The sequence below is a fragment of the Onychomys torridus genome, chromosome 4, assembly GCF_903995425.1.
Source record: "Onychomys torridus chromosome 4, mOncTor1.1, whole genome shotgun sequence".
Lineage (NCBI taxonomy): Eukaryota > Metazoa > Chordata > Mammalia > Rodentia > Cricetidae > Onychomys > Onychomys torridus.
Genome location: NC_050446.1, coordinates 113561562 through 113583697, shown reverse-complemented (window position 1 = coordinate 113583697; position 22136 = coordinate 113561562).

Sequence of the window (22136 nt, the reverse complement as noted above, 5' to 3'; positions counted from 1 at the left end):
TCAAATTTACATATTTTCATGCTTTGTGAAAATTTTAGCATGTCTTTGTATTACTTTTCAATAAATTAAGATGCCTAAAATTATACAATTAAACTTCTTAGAAGATCATGCAAATAAATCTTGCATGTTAGAATTAATTTTGGTGGGTTTTTCTTCCAAAAAGTTCAAATGCATACCAGAAGAACACAAATGTTGTGATATTTTATTTGTGCTTTAATAAATAAAGCTTGCTTGGAGATCAGGGTGAAAAACAAGCTACTATAAGTAACCAAAAATTCAGGCAACAGTAGCACATGCCCATAATCCTATCATTTGGCAGGTAGGATTCCTGGGTGTTCAAGGCCACACTGGAAACAGAGCCAGGTGTGGTGAAACACACCTTAAATTCCAACACTAGTTAACCATGGAGATCTGCAGGTCTGTACAAACAAACAAGAAGTGACAGAGCTGGGCAGTAAGAGGAAGTGATGTAGCTGAACAGAGAGCATATCAGATGGCAGAACAGCAAGGCATATAGGTGTGGGTAGACAGGAAGTAACTCACATTTGGAAGCTGCAGAGTTGGTGAGGTGAGGCTGGCTGGTGGCTTTCCCTATTTCCCTGATCTCTCTAAGGCTTTCAGCCCTATATTTTGCTTTTTTTTTAAATTTAATAAGACCATTTAGTACTTCATCTACACACAAACCTTCTTCTAAGGATAATAAAGCTTTGAAAATTTATTTAAATTTTATTTTGTTTGATAAGCAAAATTAGTTTTACAGGCATGCTTTCTGGTAGCTAAATGAATACATAGGCACATATAATATAATAGACCAAAATTCTCATTTTAACACAAATCAGAGTGAGCCAATGATCTTCTTAATAATGGGTCAGAATGTCTGCAAGTGGTTGGAGCCTACAATGCTAACTATTACTCATGTGATACTGTGGCTGCTTATCCACTCAACACACTCTAAATAGCAAGAAATTATCATTCAGGACAGCATACATGAATTCCTTTTTGAGCATGCCCTCAATCTTCTTTGCTTTTTCTCCATGGATAAGAATTGGTTGCAATCTCTAGTGAGAAAGCTCTTACCTTTAGCAACAAGTGACACTGGATTAGAACTTTTCCAAATTGAGTTTTGACCTCTACTTTGTCACATGGTGAGATTGTTTGCAGCTGAATTCTTTATCTTATTTTTTTTGGTCAGAAGGGCAACATAGTCTCTTCAAATCTGGATAATAACATGCAACAAGCCATCAGTCATTTAAATTGCCAAAGACACTACTGAAGAATGGAATTCTGTTTGCACTGAAGAAGAGAAAGAAGCAAGGGGAATTTTTTGATTGGAACCTGGCAAAGGTGGATTTGGGTCATGGAGTTGCTGGCCTCTGTTTCTCAACTGGCTCTGAAAGATGGGATTGTACAAAGGAAGAGGTATAAAAAAGTGGCCTTCAATTGTCCTGATTGATTGAGATACAGTGATGAGAGGAACACAGTGTGTACAGGCTACAACTTTTCTGCTCCCAAGGTCTCCAGTAAAAGCCAAGTTCTGTCCTGTTATGTGAGGGAATTTTATCAGATTCCATCCAGAGCCATAGGCAAGTCCCATCTGTGCACATGTTCTGAATGCTTCAAAGTGTAGTGCCTCTTTCCCTGTTTATCAATGACCTTGGCATAGATCAGAGCTGTTAAAATGTACACATCAATGGTTGCATTTATGTCTTCAATTGATTCATGGTTTCTCAACAAAAAATAAATATTCTTTGATTGCTCAACTAAAAATTTTAGAACTTGGATTAGGAACTCAGAAATATGCTTCAGAACACACAATAAATTTGGTTACAGAGTTTGTTGTTATAACAAATTTTACAAGAAAAAAATGGCAACAAAGCAAATGGTCAATAAGGGGGTTTCAACTGAAATAGTTATGGCAACAAAGGACTTAGAAGTCATTAAAAACTGTGGCTCCAAGATTATATAATGGATTATTCTAAAGTAATGAACTATAGGGTAACATTTTTTCTTTCTTTCTTTGCAATGAGTAGTATGGCAATTTACTCCTACTCCAGTGAAAAAGAAATATAAAATCTAGATGTTGTCACCAGGGGTTGGGAACAGGGTACAAAGGTGATCACTTTAGGTGCAAGTAGGGGAATTTGTTTGCACTAAAGCCTGAGGTGGAGGAACTCCCAAGGGCCTACCTATGTGCACTGGAAGGGAGATACAGAATACTGCAATGTCATGTCAACTCCTGTCATAAGCTATAAAAAATAATGCATTCCACAAAGACAATAGCCATTCCAAACTAATGGTGTGCTAAATGCAGCTTTTGGAAAGGGGATGATAATTTTGCCCTGGGAGTGAAGCCAATGAACTCCATCCAACTTTATTTGTGTTTCGTTGTGTTTAGAATTGTTCCTTCTGCCCCTGATGTTCCAGGGCCTCTCCTATATTTATGAGCTTTAAATCTCTTTCTCCAAGCTGTTTGGCTTTTAGGGTCTGGCAGTCTCTGGCTCCCTTGTTCTTTCTAAAAGCTTTAAGAAGTTGCTGTTCCAGCAGTTTTGTTTGAATCAGAAACTAGGTTCCTTTCTCGACAGAAAAAAAGATAGTCTGGTGGTAACAAATTGGTGAGCTCAAATAATGACAACAGGGCTGGGAAATAGGCAGTGGGTTAGAAGACACTGTGAAATTAAGATGAGCTTGCTGTGGGTTGAACTATGTCACCCTGAAGACAAGCTGAAGTCTTAAATCCTCATAGTTGTGGATGTCTTTATTTGTAATAGGCCTTCACTGACAGCATCAGGATAAGATAAAGTTATCAGAAAAGTCTCTTAATCCAATATGACTAGTGTCCTTAAAACATGGAGGTATGGCCATGGGATGGCATTTACTTACAGTGAACATAGGTAGAGATAGTAAGGACAGAATTATGTCCTAAGAAAGACCAAACAATTCCCAACACCATCAAATTTTGGGAACAGTAAGGAAGTACCCTGTCTCCATGTTGCAGAGAGAAACTAGACTTTAGGTCTTCTACAACAGAGATTTGTGAACAAATAAATTTATGTTATTTTCTTCTTTGTTATTATTAAGAAATTCTCTATTCATTTTACATACCAACCACAGATTCCCCCTCTCCTCCCATCCCCAGACTTCCTTCCAACCCCCCTTCTCCGCCATTTCCACTTTGTCCAAAGCAAGGCCTCCCATGGTGAGTCAGCAGAGCCTGGTATATTCAGTAGAGGCAGGTACAAGCCTCTCCCCCTGCACCAAGGCTGTGCAAGGTGTCCCACCATAGGCAGTGGGCTCCAAAAAGCCCGATCATGCAACAGGGGCGGATCCTGATCCCACTGCCAAGGGCCCCCTTAAACAGTTCAAGCTAAATAACTCTCTCACCTATGCAGAGGGTGTAGTCCTATCCCATGGGGCTCCACAACTATTGGTCCACAGTTCGTGCATTTCGATGAGTTTGGTTTGGTTGTCTCTGTCTGTTTCCTCATCATGGTCTTGATGTCCCTTGCTCATAGAATCCTTCTTCTCTCTTTTTAACTGGACTCCTGGAGCTTGACCTGGTGCTTGGCTGTGGATCTCTGCATCTGCTTTCATCAGTTATTGGATGAAGGCTGCCTAGTTTGCTCATAGAGATCTCATCTATTTCTCCTTCGCAGGGTGATCCATGCATCCCTTTTAGGGTCCTCCTTGTTAGCTAGCTTCTCTGGAGCTGAGTACTACTCAGTAGTATAAAACAATACCATGGAGTTTGCTGGCAATGGATTGAACTAGAAAATATCATCCTGAGTGGGGTAACCCAGTCTCAGAAGTACAAATATGGTATTTACTCACTCATAAGTGGATACTAGATGTAAAGCAAAGGATGAATTTATGTTGTTTTAAGTGACAGGCATTTGTACTATTTTGCTCTAGTATCTTTAGAAAATAATGTGAGTTTGAATATATGCTAAGTAATGGTAGAACATGACCCCAGATTTGAGTCTGGTGTTTTTTAGCTTCTCTCTCCAATAATGTCAAGCTGCAAAAATCGGCACTTTTATTTATGACTAAGGACAGTGCAGTTCCTTTAGGCTAAGAAAATATTCCCAAAGGCCATGTTAATAGGCAGGAAGATTTGAGCCTGGTCCCTTTAACAGAAAAATCTGCTGCTTCAAAATGCTTCTTCTGGCGACAGATAATGGAAGAAATAAAAATAGAATTCATTCATGAGGATTAAAGGGAGTCTATGTGGAATGGTAGGTTAAAACCCTAAATTATGGAGAAGGTTTGGAGAGAGTGATCCATGCGCAAGGGCCTGAGGAGGGGAAGGACGAAAAAGGCTGGGAGAGTGTAGGTTGCAGATCAGAGAATTATGCGGGGAAAGGATTGTAGCTTACTGCTCATGTACTTTCAGATTTCCTCACTTGTTTGCCTTCATAGTCCTATCAAAGGCAACATTATAGTCTAGGAGTCAGGTTATTTCCCTTCCTTTATAAAAGATATGAAAGGCATGGGGAAGTTTAAGTCAAAGTGAGAGTGAGATTTATCGTTAAGCATCACAGACTCTGTGGGCAAGGATATGCCTTACAGACAGGAGTCTGTTGACTTTAAGGGAGTGTGGGATTTTCTTGGCTTCAGGTACACCCTCCCAGTTATTCCCTCTTTCTTCTATTGGTCTTTAGTTGTCTATGCACTCTTTCTTCCTTGGTGAGAGAGTCTGCCACTTCTGTCCACCTGCTGCCATTTGTCTGTTGATAAGTCCCCTATCTTGGGGCACAAGCAGAGAAATGACTGAGGTGTGGTTGTCTGTCATGGCATGAATTTAGAAATAATTTCTTGGTGGTAAACTAATTAGTGACCACCAAGTAATTAGTAATCAAGGTAGCTTTGATGCCCCTTCTTGGTAGTATAAGAGTTGAGGCCTGGAAACTTACAACAGACAAGGAAAAATGGAAATTTATCTCCCTTTCTTTACTTCCCCTTCTGTGGGATCCATGTTTTTAGTATATGACTCAAAGAACCTAGCAAATTAAATCTAGTCCCATTCAGAAAACAGGAGGAGCACCTAGCGCCTCCTCTGCATTCCTTGCTACAGGGTGGGTTTCTGGCACTAACTGAGATTTCAAGAGGGGGAATCTAAGACCATTTATGCCACTATAAAAGAGTAACACAGACTGAGCCATTTATAAATAACTGGTACTTATTTTTCACAATCTTGGACACTGAAACATGCAAGATCAGTTTTCAACTTCTCAAGAACTTCTTAGCTACCAAGTGACACCATGAACTCTATGTCCTCCAGAGGGGAGGGATCTTGCATCCTCATATGCAAGAAGGTAGGATGATAAACATATCCCCTGTCCTCCCTCTTATTTCATTAATCTGTTTATGAGAGGAGAGTCCCCCTGCCACCACCTATACAGTGCCCACAGTGTCTATTTCCCAACACAGCTACAATAGATATTGAGTTTCCAATGCATGGATTCTGATGGATATCTACTTATAAGATATAATCACTACCACTCCAGATAGTCCTCTAACCTCACCTCCCAGGACAGTTCCAGTACCTTGGCTTAGTTCCCAGCAGGTGGCCACTCCTTTCAGACTGCATAGCATGACTACTAGCCTTGGCCAGGGCTGTAGTCACATTATATTCACCCCATGTACTTTCACCCTTCACAATGATGCTACATCTTGGCCTCCTTGCCTCATAATTTTCTGGCCCACTACAAAATGAAAATCCAATATCTCTTGTTCACAAAACAGGAAGAAATCATTTTAGGGCTTCTCCTTGTGTCTCTCTGTCTCTCTCTCACTACCTCCCTCCTCTTGTCATTAAAATTTATTTCTAGTACTGTTCTCAAGTTGGAAAGTAAAAATTTGAAGTTTTATAATAATTTTATTATATGTATTTATGCCATGCAATTAAAATTTTAAGTGAAAATATAACAGTATTTGGGGGAAATACACTGCTTATATAATGCATTTCCATGAACTTTATTCTTTCTAGAACTATTGAAATACTAAACAAACTGATTTTATAATACTTCTCAATATGGGTACATTCTGTCCACACTATATTTTCTGGTTTTCTCATATGCAAGGAAGAACCACTGGAAGAGGATATGTGGGTTGCCCTATCATTTTCTTTTCTTCTCTGTGTGCATTTTCATCATAAAGAGTTGGCTAGTACAGAGATCTAACACTAGCATGAAAAGCAGGATAGGATTCTTGGTTATTTATGTTCTTCCAATGATGCTTCTTTCTGAGGTTCATCACAGTTTCTAATTAGAATAGAAGATGTGGTCCCATGAGGTATCTCAGTGTTTCTCAAATTTATACTACAGCATGCTAAGCTTTCTATCTTTAGAGTCACTGGGATTCTGCTTTCATGAGACAAATAGTGCAAGCAAATGGAATAAGCAGAATCCCGTGAACACATATTGCATATCTTCTGCTTATGTTTGGGCATGTTCTGTCATCCCATTGGCCTTCACTTATAAAATGAAAAGAGAAAAATAAAATTATGAAGAATTTCGAGACTCATTTGGAGAGCATTGTTCCAAGTAGGAAGCTAAACACAGGCATGCAGCTCACATACCTTTGAAGCTGTCACTGCCTGACTTTTGCAGGTGATCAGCACTTCTAACATCTCTCTGGACACCATAATAAATTTCTTGTATTGGCTTACCTGCCACATGTTCTACTTTGCTGCTTAGACCCTGATTGATGCAAGTAGACCTCAAAATTCGCTTAGTGAGCAAATTGCAATAAGCCTTATTGAGAAGAATGACCACGAAAAGAAAGGTTCTGGACTCTGGCCTGTTAGCTGGGGAACATGTGTGGGACTAGGTCCTCAGAATGTGGGTGACAGTTACATGGCTAGATCTGTTTAGAGAGCCCCTGGCAGTGGGATCAGGATTTATCCTGGGCACATGAAATGGCTTTTTGGAACACATTCCTTAGGGTGGGATACCTTGCTCAGCCTTGACACAGGGGGTGCGGGGAGCTTGGTGCTGCCTCAACTTTGTATGCCAGACTTTGTTGACTCCCCAAGGGAGGTCTAACCCTCTCTGTGGAGTGGATAGGGGTGAGATTGCCAGAGCTGGGTGGGGAGAGGCAGGAGAATTGGAGGGAGGGGAAACTGGGATTGGTATGTAAAATTAAAAAAAAAAAACTAAATAAGTAAATGTTAAAAGATTCCTCAAACACACACAGACACACACACAGAGACACACACACACACACACACACACAGACAGAGAGAGAGAGAGAGAGAGAGAGAGAGAGAGAGAGAGAGAGAGAGAGAGAGGAGACAGAGAGAGACAGAGAGAGAGACAGAGAGAGAGACAGAGAGAGAGACAGAGAGAGAGACAGAGAGAGGGGGGTCCTTATTTTACTGGTTTAGCAGTGAAAAAGGAAGAATGAAAAATGTGTATATGAAGAATGAGTCTAACTGTACAACTAAAATGCATTTATTTTTATACTCATTAATTCCCTGTATAACATTAACCTTTCTTTATGATAAACAGTTCAACTCTATAGAGCACTTGCTTTCTCTGGGAAACTCATGGTTTCTGCTGGGGTTAAGGGGCAATTTCTCTGAAATATTCTCATTCCATTGATCTCAAACTCACTAGATACACTCACAGAAGTACACTGCAATTCCCAAGTCATGTTCAACAACTCATTACCTGCAGGGACAAAGAAAATGTTTAAGATTGTGAAGAGGAAAAAATAAAGGAAAACAACAAACTTATTTTTAAATTATTTGCCAAATACATTCATTTGCTTGCTCACATAGAAGACTTGATTAAGATAATTACTGCTAGAAAAATATATTCTTTTTATTACTTGTATTCACAAATTCAAGAAGTATTTTTTTGGGTTCTGTGTGTCCCCATGAGTGAACAAAGCCAAGTCTGGGCTCTCATACAGCTTTTGTCCTATGGTATGAATGGGAGGACCGGTAATTAACAAAATGATAATTTTATGACAAGTATGTGGTGCATATGATAATGAGAAGGAAAAAGATTTCATGCAAATATAAATAGTTGTCATTTGAAAAAGACAATCAGAGAAAGCTACTAAGGGTCTTATATGCATTTATTTTGTCTGTTTCTCTAATGTTACCCTCGGATACCAAATTTATTACTGTAACACCTTCTAGAAAGGATCCTTGAAGTCACTGCTGTACTATCTGTTCTGACCTATGTGCAAACCCTTCAGGTGGACTCTTGTTCTACAATTCTTCAGCATTACAGAACTCACACTATATTATAATTCTTTGAAAAACTTGTGGTAATTTTTCAAGAATTTTATACAATGTATCTTCAATATATTCACCTGTCCTACATGAACCCTCCCATAACCACCCACTACACAGCCCCATCCTTTCCTATGCAACTTTGCGTTTTCTCCCACCATATACCTTGCATTGAATCCATTTTTTTTGTTTCCCCCAAAACATTTTTGGGAATGGAAGTTAATCTAGCATGTTGTCAACCTACCAGGGACCACATCTTTAAATAACACTGACTCTCTTTAAGCAGTTACCAAATGCCAATATCTCCTCACTTAATGATGGGTGTCCTATCCACCAGATTATGATTCCTATGTGTAAAATAAATACATAATCTAATATATACATGTTTTAATCTCATAAGGCTAGAAGCACTTTCACAGGCTACCAATCGTTACTCTACTCCAATTATGTGGGATTCATTCAGTAATCTCAGCTTCTTAGGTATTATGCAGCTATTTATTCTGAACTGAAACACTCCTTCCTAGAGAGAGGAGGGATGCTTAAAAGAATCAGGAAGCAAATGATACTTATAAGGCTCACAAAGTTACAAAATTTACAAGGCTCCCTCCTAAGAAAAGCATAGGGAAGAAAGGACTTTGTATACAACTGAGATACTTACAGGTCCTACAGCAAACTCCAAGGGTGCAAGTTTTTTTCCCCTGACTGAAATCCATACCAATGTTGGCTTTCCATTGATGTAGCTGCTTTTTATTCACCCAGGTTCCTGCAAGTAATCTGCAATAAACTCACTTGTTCACTAAGCTAGACTTGAGGGCAACTCATTTTTTTGGTCTGTTATTTGTGCCCTATTTGGGATGAACGGACACATGTTCACATCCTCCTCAGGAAAAGTCATACAGCATTAGATAACCTCCCACAATAAACAAAGTATCAGGCATGTTGGATGTGATAATTGAAGAAGTTATAACTCAAATTGTGAGTCTACTGGATACTGAAGAAACCACTCATCTTTACAGAACCTCACTTGCCTTTAGAGATATAACACACAGTGATATCCAAGGGTGATAGGGTGGGAATGTGGTAATCTGTACTGAGTTCCAGGGAGGCTTAGAAAAGAACACATCACACACATCATCATACCCACATGGAGACAAATAAAGCCTCAACTGCACCTGGATGAATTTCCTGAAGAAATTTTCCTACCTGTCTATAGGAGTAAGGGGATTTCACTTTCAGGTCAGGACACAACCTACAAAGTCATTAACATAGTATCAGGTTTTACCTGAAAACAATCACAGAAAATAAAAACAATCTAAAGAAACAATGACAGCAAAAATTAAAAGTCCAAACATATCTAAAATCAGCTAAGGAAAATGCAAATCAAGTAAATGCATCAGAATCTTAGTAAGTTAATGCTCACTGTCACTCAAAGGAAGATAATATACACCATGCACAGACATTTGTGATTTGGTAACTCTCAAAAGAGAGAAGTTACTTGGGAAATATCTGTGTAAATAGTTGGCTGATAGACATCAAATAGTTTTAATATTGAGGTTATTTCTTGTCTGGGTTGTGAATTAATATTTCATACCAATTCTCAATTCTTGTTGTGTATTCTGTCCATTGATCAGCATTAGCCTGACTTTGTCCTTCACAAATAGAACATGGGGTAAGGCAGCCTTCAAACTTAGAATTTAGCAGAAACATGGAAAGCTGAGCTGCTCAATGAAGTGAGAAATTGGTTCCAGGTGGGTGGAGAGATGGCGCAGTTCTAAAGTTTGAAGGAGATACTATAATATTTGTCGAAGCTGAGGGTTGCCAAGCATGGTATTTAAAGTTATTTTTAGACAAAGCTGTGTCCAGAGGTATAATGGATAATTTTGTCAATTGACAGGACTTAAAATAGCAGGAGACAAACCTATAAGGATGAATTTGAGGGCATTTCCAAATTGGGTTGAGGTGGAAAGGCTCACCCTAACTGTAGGTGGTAACATTCTGTTGGCTGGGGACCCAGGCAGAATAAAATGAAGAAAACAATCTGAGTCCCCAAATTGATCTTTTTCAGCTTTCTGACTGTGGATCCAACATGATCAGTCTCCTTTTGCTTCTGTCATCATGGCTTCCCTGTGATGATAAACTCTACACTCTCTATCAGCCAAAATAAATCCTCCCCCCTCTTTAAATAGCTTGTTCTTAGGTATTCTGATCACATCAGAGAGAAAAGTAACTAAAACCAAAGGGAACCTCAGCACATTGACAACCACAGTTAGTAGCCATCTATCTACTTCATAATATGCATCTCACCCACAGACAAAAATCCTGACTGAAGATGGTCTCACTATTACTGGCTTATATTGACATAAGTGAATTATCCCCACTTCTTAGGATTTTGTCAACATTTTCTTTTTGTTCCCAACTCCCAACTTTCCATGAAAAACATCTCCCTCTTCAGTGTCAGTCCATATCTTTGAAATGGGGTCATCCTTGGATGTCCTCACAAAAGTAGCATGTACATGAAATGTCTGAGAGCTGGTGATTTATTTGGAAAGTGATTCCAGGTGATAGTAAGGAAGTAAGGAAAGAGATATAGAAAAAGCAGGACTGCGTACGGTTTACCACAAAGCTGGTTTCTACAGTGGACAAGTAGACAGAATCTTTCTGGGAAATCAGAATGTACCTTATAGGCATCTATCTCAGTTTAGGAGGTAAAGCTGCTATCCCTGAATATGATACCCAAAGTCACTCATCCTTTAGTCATCTTGGCTTCAACTAACTCAAGCTCAGAAATCTCCCACAGCTTTGGCAAAAGCCTTGATATGGAAAAGCAGCCATGGCTCTTGCTTTCAGAGTTGGATCCCAAATCACTTCCATAATTGATTGAATATTAAACTCTAGAATTATAGCATACATCATATAAAACCATATCTCAATGACAGTCATTAAAAGAAAACAAAACTTTTCAACAGTTAGAGAGTATTTTTTAAAGCCTAGGAAAAAACAAAAGGTGAGGTCTGGGGCACTTGTGAACATGTGGGATACACAACACAGGAGCAAGAGAGGGAAACTGGTACCTCAAGTATCACTGCCTAAAGTAAGTCAGTCTTAGTGGCCAATGGTGTAACAATCCTCCCTACGGATTCTTACAGGTACTACACTTTAGAATCAGAACTCTGCTGATACTAGGGTTTCTTCTAGAAGTTAACACTACTGGAAAAAGTAATTTCAAAAAACATTCAGCTTTCAAAACAAAATAAAGTAGGAATAAAATTTTAAATGTAGTATTCACTTTCAAGTAATGATCTTTCATGACATACGCAATATGCCCCTCCTCCATCAGTCACAAAAACCTCAAAAATTCCATGGTGACTTAGAGGAGAACTGCAGAAGCAACTGCAATTTATTTTTCATTTTTCCTTATAAAATTTTAGATTTATCTGCACAGCTCTGCTTTGTTATAAGGATTGAAGTTTGAAAAATGAAGACAAGAGTTTTAGATTTTATTTCTCTGGCTTTTACTAATTCTGAACCAAAGCACATCTCAGAACAATTACAGTGGATATATTTATCTTTACTTTCCTCTTGTGGTAAGGATATTTGATGAAATTTAATCTATGTCTTTTAGCTCTTTGGACCTGCTAATGCTGCTAAATATAATTACCTTATAGACACTGAATGGTTGAAGAAAAGCTACTCTTTTCTATTGCCAAATTTAATCAAGAAAAACTCTAGGTTGAAAAATATTTACCTCTAAAGCAATATTAGGAAAATAAAACTTGGCTTGTTAATAAAGTTTGTGGATATATAAAATCTCATTAATTTGGTAGCAATTGGGCAAAGACCATTGTTCAGTAAACAATTATGAACTTTTCAAAATAGAGATGTATCACTCCTGTGTATAAATCAGGAATTAGTTAGCAAATTGTTTATCAACAGAAGCTCAGTAGAAACCCTTTAATTCCCAAATGGTAATTATACACTTCATCAACCTGGGAGGATGAGTAGTCTCAAGTTCAAGAAAACAGTTGATTTAATGAACTTGTTTAAATAACGCTTCTCTGACATTTGCAGGAAAAAAATCTTTGTAGATTTCGAATAGATTCTAATTCCCAGAGGAATCATATCATCACGACATTTTAAATTAATTGCTTAGACTCTCAGAAAATCTTTCCTATAGTATTGTATTGTAAAAGGTCATCAGTTCTCAGTTGGACAAAACAGAATGTCAAAACTAACAAATCCTTTCTCCCCTTCCCTTTACAGTATATTCCCCACAGTCCTTTGTAGTTAGGCACATACATGTGGTCTAACCCACAGTATGAGGAGGAAGTGGCCTTGGAAATATCTCCCACAAGATCTGGTCTTCTATGTGCTTTGTACACTAATGATGAGTGGCTGAATCCCACTTACAATGAGTTTTTGCTTTTATAAATAAAGTTTTATTGCAACACAGCTGTGCCCATTATTTATATGTTATTTATTGATATTTACACAATAATAACCATAATTGTAGAGGAGACTCTATGGCTCAGGCCCACTGATCTAAATGTATTTCTGACTTTACCTTCTAAAAATAACTCCACTGCATGCTAGTGGTTAAAACTAATAGACTACCACAGCCTGGGCCCTATATGATACACTGTTTATTTTCTCCACTGATTAGATGGCAATGAAAACAAGATGTAAGTTTCAGTATATTTAATATAAGGGCATGGGATATGAGGTTAGAAGCAGATGAAAGTTTTTGTTTCAAGACTTGAACTGGCCTAGCCAAATAATATACCATAGCAATGTTAATTGTTAACCCTGTCTCAACATACAGCACACACACACACACACACACACACACACACACACACACACACCTCTAATGATGTTATTACAGTAGATGTGACTCCTAAGTCTTTTCAAGATCTCATATACTATGGTGCTGGTACAAACCCCAAAGACCTGTGTCTAAGTGTAATTTAGGGATAACTGAAAAACAACAGTGTGCTGGATGTTTCCATAGATGCTAACTCTACAGGGCCCATATCAGTACCACAAGAAAGTTAGAAGATGGGTTCAGGTGGAAAAGGATATTGATAGCTTCACCTGGGGACTTGTCAATCACTTATACTCAATTGTTGGCTACTGTCACACTGAATAGAAAACCTTTACAGTATGACCTGGTGATTAATATTTAAACCATAAGTTTTATAAAATAATGTCTTATACGTTTGGAAATGCCTCAATTATAAATTTGGGTCTAAAAGAACTCATCCTTCATAAAATGGAGATACATATTATTGTCTCATCATCTGTTACACAGACTGTATTTTCCTCAAGCCTTTTATTTTTCAATTCCCATGGATTCAATTTGCCCCAAGAGCTCTGAAATGCTTAGACTTTATTTTATTATCTTTCCTGTAATACACATCTTTCTTGTATTTTGCTGGTCGTATAACTCTTTTTGGAATGGATCCTAACATCTCTAATGTTACATTTGGAGACTTGGGAAGCAGGCTAGCCATTCTCTCTACATTAATGGGCAGAAAAGTTCTGTCCTCAGGGTAGCTTTCTGATTGCTGACTATAATAACTAGTGTCACTTACACAATAAAAAGTTTTATGTGGATTTCTTTATTGTCTCCTCCTGGAAAATTATAGTCGTTGCTCATCCAGCAGATGTGTGAGGCCGCAGGCTGGGTGCATCTGTTTTCCCTTTACATGGTCACTCTGGTCCCTTCTCCAGCAGACAGGCAAATTTCCCTAGTCATCATTGAGATGTATTATACAGCTTGCACAAGTTTTGCAAATGCATTCATATCTCTGGTTTTCTCTAACTTGACCTCTGTTCATATATTGTAGCTTGGAGCTGTAGAGGTTACCATTTCTGGATGTCTCAAAGGCTGGATTTCAATGTAAATATTTTATGGTAGAGGCATAAAACATTGGTATGGTGATGCGAATGAGGGGCTGTGAAAAAACAGCAGCCAAAAAGTATATGTCACCAATGGTAGGCAACTGTGTTCCCTTTTCAATGGGGATATGTCTCAAAGCTCAGTGTAGAATATGCCTCAGAATTATCCCATTAGTAATGCAGAAAAGCCATTCCCATCAGTACCAGTTTGAGGGATGCTTGATGCTGATAGGAGTTAGAAATTAAAGATGCTATAAGAGTTTAAAAAGTGAATGTCTTAGTCTGTGGAAAGTCTTCAGGCAATGAAGTTCAGGTTTTGGCTTTGAAAACTGAGTTCCTGTACAGTGACAGCCAAGGGCACTGATAGCATCTGTTTCATCTAGCAGAGGTATCAGTCACCTCAGGAATGTTCCTCAGGTCTGAATTAATAGGCATGGCTTAGATAAATCTGTCCCTTGTGACACCTCTGTCTTTTCATCTATCCTTCATTCAATGGTGGCTTGATAGATGAACAGGAAATATTGGTGCCTAAATAATGTATCTTCAGAGAGATTTGGAAGGACTCCTGTGTTCCAGCACCCTTCCATCTTGGCCCCCTCACACATAAAGTCTCAAAATTAATCAAAGAGCTAATTAACTATAATTCTTTCTCCAGTAAAATAATCAGTTCTTTTGACATACTAAAATTAAGCAAAGATACCAAATGTATGTTATGAGTAAACCATGATATTTATGGAAAGGTGATGAGAAGGGTGTGACAAGACTGTTCTGGTTTATATATAGTCAGCCTTTCAAAACTTCATATCCTGGAATTGTGGTCCCAAATTCAATATTATTGAAACCTGGAGTATACTGTCGAACAATTTCCATCAACAATTCGGAGTGCCCTTTTCAGGTGGCTAACATGAACTGTCATCCACACTGAGACAGGCCTTTGGTGATGTAGCTGTCTTTAAGTCATTTCTGCTCCTTTAAGTAGCCCCTCACCATTACTCCTGTAGGTAACCATAATAAAACTCAATGGTTCACTGTGTTGGACATTGGTGGTATCCTTACTTTATTCTTTCATCTGTTTTCTGATGAGTAGATGTTTATTCAGTTCTTCCCACCAAGAGCGTCACACAAGTGAAGGTCAAGGCATACTCTCTTAGTTATAGGGATGAATGAGTATAAATGAATGTGTATAAAAACAAAAACTCGCAAGAATATGGACATTGTTATTAGTAAATTCAGAATTGCCAAGTTCCTTTCCAGACTTCTGCTGTGTTTCTGGAGAAACATGATGTTCTTGTTAAAGGCTCCTGTTTTGCACATTTTCCTTTTCAGGTAGATAGTATTCAAAATGTCTGAGCATCCTGTCACAGAGCCTGACTTTGTTTTGTTGTAGTCTGGAGATCTATGACAATGATTTATTATTGAGTTGCTGGAGACTATTCAATACTTCAAAACTTCCTTCATAGCCCAGACACCAAAAGTAGCAATAGTTTAAGCTAATCTGAAAACACCACATGAACTCCACAGGAAGGAATGAAAAGGATAAGACAAAGGGACAAAGAGAAGCAGAGAAGGTAGGAAGAAAGGAAGGAAGAGACTACAAGGAAAAGTGCAGTATTCTTAGATGGCAACTAGAGATATCTTTAAACCTCTTTCAATGAAACCCATATACAAATATGCCAGTTTGGATAAACAGAAGAGCCCTGTGTAGACACACACACACACACACACACACACACACACACACACACACACACACACACACACACACACACACACACACACACACACACACACACACACACTTCTGCATAACCTACCCATGCACCTACAGTACATACCACTGCCCCTTTCTCTAAGACGTTGTAGTTGTAGAAAAGCAAAGAACCAGAGGATTAGGAAGATGGATCCACTACTAAAGTGTTTGCCTTGCAAGTATCACAACATGATCCCAAGCACAAGAACACAGGATTAAAAAAAAAAAAAAAAAAAAAAAAAAAAAAAACAGGGTAGTCGCTCTCAGATCACCTGAACTTCCTAAAGAAACAAGACCCAGTCAAGCTGTGTAGAAATCTCTCAGATAAACTATGCTTCTTGTAAAGGACTCCCTCCAAACTGTTGAGCTGCTTGAATGTTGGGCAGTGTCCTCCAGTTCTCTCATTTGTCCTTACTGTTTATATAGGCTTCAGATGAAAGGGCTTTATGTAACTACTCAATTTCACGGACTTGCTGAAGATACTAAGTTGTTTACTTCTTGAACTTAATAAGCTTCCCTACAGAATGGAATGCTTCTTCTCCTCTTATAACATCCCATGTTTTCACAAATTTCGTTGAAAGATGGAATTCTTATCTCACAATAAATGCCTGCACAACATTTTTCATACATAGAAACCACCAATACCATGGAGCCTATGATCATGTGCTTTTGCTCCACATTTTGATTACCTGCTGGGATTTGAGAACATCATCACCTTGATCTAGCTGGGAATTTATTTATGTTATTTGTTTGGGAGAACCATGGTGAACTTAAGTCTACCTTTTAAGTTCTGATGAACAGCCTGATTTCAGAAGCAAAGGTTTGGGTTAGCTTACATTCAAGGGGAAACAGAGGGGGATAGAAAAAGTTGTGGCTTTGCTGAATATTAATTTGTTATTTTTGAAGTTATAATTCTCCTCTAACAGTCACCAATTATGGCACAACATTTAAATTTGTTCAGCAGAGAATCTTCCATTTTCTGCAACTGAGAAAGGAACTGGAATCGAGGAGCCAGCTCTCTTAATACGCTGTATTCAGTCATGTACAAGCTTGGAAGTGCTGTCTTCTAATAGCATCTGGAAATGGGTCCCTTCTTATCATACTCACCTTTGCCACTTGGATACAATATGTGATTGCTCACCTGTCTCAGTGTGCAAGCCATCTAGCTCACCTTCACTCTTGTCATGTCTCAGGAAGCAGTGGAGTGAGCCTCAGAAATCCTAGGGTGTGCATTCCTCGGCTCGAGACACTCTATTACTCATCTTGTTATGAGTAAAAGCCTTTCTCTTATATTGTCCTTTGATTTCTGGTCCATTCACCAAAGACAGAAGTATTCTTCTATGGAAAGAATGCCTTGGTTAAAAAAAGTATAAGAATGTTAAGGTTATATCCAATTTAAGAAGGATTGTGAGATTCCTTAGAAACTATGGTAGGAATCATTAAGACATCTCCCAGGAGATGTTGCATGCACCACTTTCTAAGCTCAGTAAAGATAACCTTTAGGAAATATAGTGACATCCCAATTTCCACTGACATTGATGCTAACCAGCTTTGTGTGTCTGTTAGAAGAGGAGGCAGGCAGCCCTGACAAATTCCATCACCTCAGCAGAAAGGAGGCAAGACTGTGAAGAAAGTAGTCTAGCCAGAGGAATAAGAGTTGAAGAGTTGGAGTTGAGTTTTTGATGATTTTCTGTGATTTTTCTAATGACTAGATACTCTGTGTCTGTCTCTGCCCTTGGAGCAAAAAGTACAATCAGCAGATTAACTTATTGAAAGAAAGAGAGTGAGGGTTTTATATATATATAGACAGACAGATAGATAGATAGATAGATAGATAGATAGATAGATAGATAGATGAAAGAGAGAATTATAGAAAGATAGGAACAATAGAGGTAAAGAGAGGAAGGAAGGGAAAAGATTTAACCTATTTTTCAGAGTGGTAGTCAGTATAAAGAGTTGCAGGATAAGATAAAACAGGAATCTATGTAATCCAATTAGTAGATAATCCTTTTCCCCCCTTTGAGAATATGTTTCTTAAGATAATTAACAAAAACAAACAACCCCCCGAAAAGATAATTAATATATTTTGCTACTTCCATGGCCTCAAGAAATCCTCTCTGAGTATGCAAAGAGCTTTTAAGGATGAAGGTCTCACTGAAGTAAGTTGACACTAATCAAAAGTGTCAAACATGTGGAACAATCTAATATCTAGTACATAGAATCCAGCTGTTTGTGGGTTCTATTGCCATTGTACGTGTTTGTAACTGATGCCAGCCAAGGAGTCACCATTTTCCAGAGCTGGTGTGGAGGTAACAGTTCTCTCCCTTGTATGTTTTGCACCGCTACGACAGCACTGTGTTTTTGAAACCAGAAATAGCTTTTGAAATTTGCCATCCAACTCTTAGAAATAATGGCATGGGCAAGCAAGGAATATGGCAACCACCACTTCTAGTCCCACAATGGCCATCTCTCAAACTCTCCTGTGTTATTTCTAGACCTCAACTTGAGGTCGACACAGCACAGAGTTTGAAATCTAATTGGTCCAGCTTGTATGTTTGAGACATGTTCCCACAGCATCCCAAATGGTGGTGGTGTTCTCTCCTCAAAATTCAGTTTCTCTTTTAATTTTCCAGCTGAGCTCAAACAATGAGCCTAGGCTGACAAATTTTCATAAAAAATGGGTTTGTTTCATTGTAAATACAGAGAGAGATCAATAAAGTTAAGCCAAAATTGTCAAGCCATGAGATATTGCTATGAGAAAAACACTATAGTACTTGGTAAGAATATGAAATGATATTTGCCATAAATAGTGGGGAGCTCACAATTAAACATTTTATAGCCATGGAAAAAGTGCAATTAATCCCGTTAGGAAGGAGCATGCATCTTTCCTCTTTGAAACTGGTTTATTTTGGTTAAATGCCTATTAAAGCAATTAGTTTTGCTATATGTTTAATTATTACATCAACAGAAACAATTCCTGTATGTATTACTCACTGAAGCTACTTTGCCATTTAGAAATCATCTTCAAATATCATTTTCTTGTACTTCCTAGTGTCTTTGGAAAGTTAATGCCACATATACATGTATGTGTTGAGATTAAAAAATAAAAATTTCCATCTTCATTATTTGCTGATTAAATGTTTATTTGATGGAATAGTCCATTAAATACTTTGGGGAATCAAACTAGATCAAGATATTCTCTTTAGGAGACAAGAAAATATGTGAAGTGAATATTTATGACAGATAAGAAATAAGGATTTGGAAAGCTCAAGAAAATATATTCAGATGAAACTGGACACTATGAAGAAAAGAAATTTTGCTTCCTAGTGGAGGAGAACTGAGCCAGAGAAAAATTACCATAATCCTCATGCTTTTCCATCTATGGCACAGTGTTTGAATGATTGCAATGTGTATCAGGTAGAACTCTAGGTCTTGGGGCCACTGAGCTAACAATGAAAGTTCTTTTTTACGTGAAACCTTTCTTTAGGTTGGAGGTTGTCAGTTCATATACAACAAATGAAATATTCCATATTAGATGGTTACCATTGTGAAGAAAATAAGCAGGAATCTGGTAGGTAGTAGAAAAGAAATAAGTACAGTATGAAACAGGGAGCTAGTGAAATTTTCTCATTGAAAATGTGGCATTTTAAACAAAGACTCAAAGCAGGGAAGAGTCAACCTTGTAGAAAATATCTGGAGAAATATATGTGGGTAGCTGTCATTTGAGAAGCAGCAAAAAGGCTGATGTGATTGGGTGAACATGTAGAAAATGTCATTAAATAATATCATTGAAGCAATGAGAAGCACCTGCCTGAACAGAGATGAACAATTACACAGTGTGCACAGTCCAGAGATAGCCACTGAGGGATCTGTGTGATGTGTGTTGGGGGGTTGGGGAGATGGTAGTGTGTGGTCTGATCCAATCAGCTCTCTTGCCACTGTGTGGCTTGCTTTGGTATACTGCTTTATCTGCTACAGGAAGTCAGAACATTTTAATTCTTGCAGATATACTGACACTACTATCAAGTTAAAACTTGACCAAAACAAATATATAGACTTCTAACCATGGTTTCATCTCTGAACATGATGGAACCCTTGGGCAATCTGACCAGAAAGAGATAATTAGACTTGTAGGAAAAGAACACAGCTCTGTAGAGGACAGACTAAAGTGGACACAGATGTTTGAGGCCAATCAAGTCTATAGAGATAGTTCCAGGATAGCTAGGGCTATACAAAGAAACCCTATCTTGAAAAAAAGAAAAAGAAAAAATAGAAAACAACCAAAAAGAAAAAGAAAACACAAACTGAAGTAAAACTAGAAATGAAAATGTTAGGTAGTCAAACAAAGCCTTAGAGGTAAGCTTCACCAACAGAAAACAAGAGATGGAAGAATCACAGCATTGAAGACAAGACAGAAGGAATTGATACTTCAGTCAATGAAAATGTCAAACCTGAAAAAAAATCCAAGCACAAAGCACCCAGGAAATCTGGGACATTATGAAAAGAAAAACAAAAAAACTACAAATAATGGGAACAGGGGAAGAAGAAGTGCAGGTCAAAGACATAGAAAATATTTTTAAAAAATCAGAAAACATACCCAATCTATAGAAAGAGGTGCCTACATAAGTACAAGAAACATACAGTACACCAAATAGACTGCATCAAAAAGGTAATTTGCCAAGACATACAATAACCAAAACACAAAATGTACAGAACAAATAAAGACTATAAAAAGCTGCAAGGGAAAATGACCAAGAAATATATAGAGGCAGACCTTTTAGCACGATATCTGACTTTTCTGACTAAAACCAGAAAGGCTGAGGTAAATGTTCCACATGCTCTGAGAGACCATGCAGGCCAGCCCAGACTACTATATTCAGTAAAATTTTCAATCACAATAAATGAAGAAAGCGAAACATTTCATGATTAAACCAAATTTAAGCAGTAATTATCTACAAATACAGCTCTACAGAAGGTGCTATATGGAAAACTTTAACCTGAAGAGGTTAATCATACCCAAGAAAACACAAAGAATAAATAATCTCAGACCACCAAATCAGAAGGGGGGTGGAATCCTACATCATAACATCAAAATAACAAGAATCAATAAACTGCACATTAATAACTCTCAGTATCAATGGTCTCAGTCCCTCAATATAAAGCTACAGACTAACAAATTGGAATAAAAAACAGGATCCATCCCTCTGCTGCATTCAAGAAACATATCTTAACCTCAGGATAGACATCCTCCCATGGTAAAAGGGTGAAAAGAGATTTTCCAAGCAAGTGGACCCAAGGAGCATGCCAATGTAGCCATTTTAATATCTAACAAAATAGACTTCAAACCAGAACTATTCAGAAGAGATTGGAAAGGTCACTACAAGCTCACCAAAGGAAAATTCATAGAGAGGTTACAACTTATCTTAGCATCTGTGTACCAACTACAAGGGCACCCAAGTCCATAAAAGGAACACTACTACAGCTAAAATCATAGTGTGTTACTGCTGACACTGACACAGTGATGGTGGGTTGCACTACTCTCTCCAACTGAAGTGTCATCCAGGCAAAAACTAAATCGAGAAATGCTAGACCTAAATTATGTCATAACATGGACCTAATAGTTGTTGATGGAAAATTCCACCCAAACACAAAAGAATATTCCTTCTCAGCAGCTCATGAAACTTTCTCCAAAACTGACTACATACATGGACACAAAGCAAGGCTCAACAAATACAAGAAAATTTAACTAACTCCCTGCATTCGATTTGAACATGGATTAAAGCTGGATATCAACAACCAAACCAACAGAAAGCCTACAGACCCATGGAAGCTGAACAACCCACTACTGAATGGGTCAAGACAGGAATGAGGAAAGAAATTTTAAAAAGATTCTAAAATTTAATGAAAAGGAAACACAATATATTCAAACTTATGGGACACATTCAAAGCAGTTCTAAGACACAAGTAAATAGCACTAAGTGCTTACATAGAAAATTGGAGCGATCTCATATTAGTAAGTTAATAAAACACCTTAAAGCTCTTGAACAAAAGGAAGAAATAACACCCACCAAAACAGATGGTAAGAATTAACCAAATTCAGTAATGAAGTCAATAAAATGGTAACACGCACGCGCGCGCACACACACACACACACACACACACACACACACACACACACTAAAAAGAATCAACGAAACAAAGAGAATAAAATGTTGGCTCTTTGAGAAAATCAATAAGACTGACAAA